We start from the raw sequence: 2,757 nt of genomic DNA on the forward strand, positions 1-2,757 counted from the left end.
CTATGTTTTAGGACACCAGGTTTCTAGTAATATGTTACACAATAATATAAAATGAATATATTAAATATTGCTGGATTATTTCACAAAGTGATTGTACCAGTTAACTTGCTATACTCCATAAGCAGTGTATAAGATTCTTATTTCTAAACATCCTTGCTAACATTTGGAAATGGCTGACTTTATTTTTGTCAATCTGATGCATGTGAAAATAAATAATAATATGTAATAATTACACACTAATTAAGGACTAATTAAGCAAATAATGTATGAGAAAATATAACAATATTTTATGTTTCTTTCTGTACTACCTTTTAAAGGAGAATGTAAATACAATAGAACTAATTAAACATATACCCTATATTAAATTAAAGATTGCAATATGTTTCTGTCCCATGATTCAGTGGAATATTTTTATTCTTTCTGTTTCCTTTTTCATTAATATTTCTCTGAATTGCCTGGAGCCTTTAGGACATCTTTCCTTTCTCCTATGTAATGGTGAAACTAAATACAATAAAATATAAAATTAATTTTGATTTGCAGCTTTGTTCTGCCTACATTGCACTAATTCTTATTGTTGGTACAAATGATGTCAAGCTAAATATTCTCTCAACAACAGTGTTTGAGCATAGAATACTTAGGATTTTATTCAGATTTTTAAACTTGTTGGCATTCATTTCCAACTCTCCAAAATGTCCACCCATTTTGTATCTACTGACTTATTTTGGTAAACCAACTGCTTGTCAATCAGGTCCTTTGCATCTATAAATTAACCATGCAAGCTCTCTCCCATCATTTTTAAAACACCCTGAAGCACGTTGTAAGTCATGTTAAGTTAAATCTCTCTTCCCTAGGGAAAATGGCTTTAAGGAATAAAAGTAATTTGCCCTAGCAGGTGTGGCAATATGGTTAGAGCAGTGATGGCGAACCTATGACACGCATGTCAGAGGTGACACGCGAACTCATTTTTTTGGTTGATTTTTCTTTGTTAAATGGCATTTAAATATATAAAATAAATATCAAAAATATAAGTCATTGTTTTACTATGATTGCAAATATCAAAAAATTTCTATATGTGACATGGCACCAAAGTTAAGTTAGGGTTTTTCAAATGCTGACACGCTGAGCTCAAAAGGTTCGCCATCACTGGGTTAGAGCATCAGCCTGTGGACTGAAGGGTCACGGGTTTGATTTCCAGTCAAGGGCAAATACTTCAGTTGCAGGTTCCCCAGCCCCGGTGGATGTTCCTCTCTGTCTCTCTCTCTCTTCTAAGCTCTCTAGATATCAATAGAAAAAAATCCTTGGGTGAGGATAAAAATTAAAAAAAGAATAAAGGTAATTTGGCTCTGGCTGGGTGGCTCAGTTGGTTGGAGCATCATCCTGTACACCGAAAGATTGCAGGTCCTATTCCTGATCACAGCACATTCCTAGGTTGTGGGTTAGATTCCCCTGTCAGGGTGTGTAGTGAGGCAACTGATCAGTTTGTCTCTCACATCAATGTTTCTCTCTCTCCCTCCCTTCTCTCTAAAATCAATGAAAACATATCTTCTGGTGAGGAATTTAAAAAAAAAGAAAAAAAGAAAAAGAAGAAGGCCCTAACCGGTTTGGCTCAGTGGATAGAGCGGTGCCCTGAGGACTGAAGGGTCCCAGGTTCGATTCTGGTCAAGGGCATGTACCTTGGTTGTGGGCACATCCTCAGTAGGGGGTGTGCAGGGGGCAGCTGATCGGTGCTTCTCACTCGTTGATGTTTCTAACTCTCTATCCCTCTCCCTTCCTCTCTGTAAAAAAAACAATAAAATATATATTTTTTAGAAGAAGAAGAAAGGTAATTTGAACTTGTGAAACTGAAGTTAGAGTCCAGCTAAGTTCACTGTTTTAATAAAGAAGTTCAGAAAGTTATTTTTGAAAACTAAACTTACTGGGTGACATTGGTTAATAGAATTATATAGGTTTCAGGGGTATGATTCTATAATACATCATTTGTATATTGTATTGTGTGTTCACCATCCCAAGTCAAGTCACCTTTCATCACCACGTATTCCCTCTTCACCCTCTCCTCACAAAGTTCTGTTTAATGTGGTTGCCTTTTTCTAGGGACATTTTTTTTTAAGTTTCGAAAAAGTCTTACAAAAAATTAGTCTTTTTTTCTGTTAAAGTTTTTGTCACAATTTACATACAACATTGAATAACTCAGATGCAGTTGGTTGTTCCTTTTCTAGATTCCTTATGGCATCTTTAAGATTATTAGACAGGCCAAAACCGGTTTGGCTCAGTGGATAGAGCGTCGGCCTGCGGACTCAAAGGTCCCAGGTTCGATTCCGGTCAAGGGCATGTACCTGGGTTGCGGGCACATCCCCAGTAGGAGATGTGCAGGAGGCAGCTGATCGATGTTTCTCTCTCATCGATGTTTCTAACTCTCTATCTCTCTCCCTTCCTCTCTGTAAAAAATCAATAAAATATATTTAAAAAAAAAAGATTATTAGACAGTTTTGGAGAATCAACAAGTTTATTCCTGTTTCACTATAATCTTTCTCTCCATTCTCATCTTCAACATATTTCCAAATTGGAGCAAGACATTCTTCTTGTGCCACACTTTGAAATTTTATTTGATGGCAGGCCAACATTTTAACATCTTTTCTATGGCTGGCAACAATGATAGCCATCTTGTAGGTACATATTTAAGAAAGCTATCTCCTTCCATTTGTATAAAGTAAAAAAATTCATTCAATGTTTCTCCACATTGGGGGGAAACTAAAATGA

This window comes from Myotis lucifugus, unplaced genomic scaffold (genome assembly GCF_000147115.1).
Source record: "Myotis lucifugus unplaced genomic scaffold, Myoluc2.0 scaffold_84, whole genome shotgun sequence".
Classification (NCBI taxonomy): domain Eukaryota; kingdom Metazoa; phylum Chordata; class Mammalia; order Chiroptera; family Vespertilionidae; genus Myotis; species Myotis lucifugus.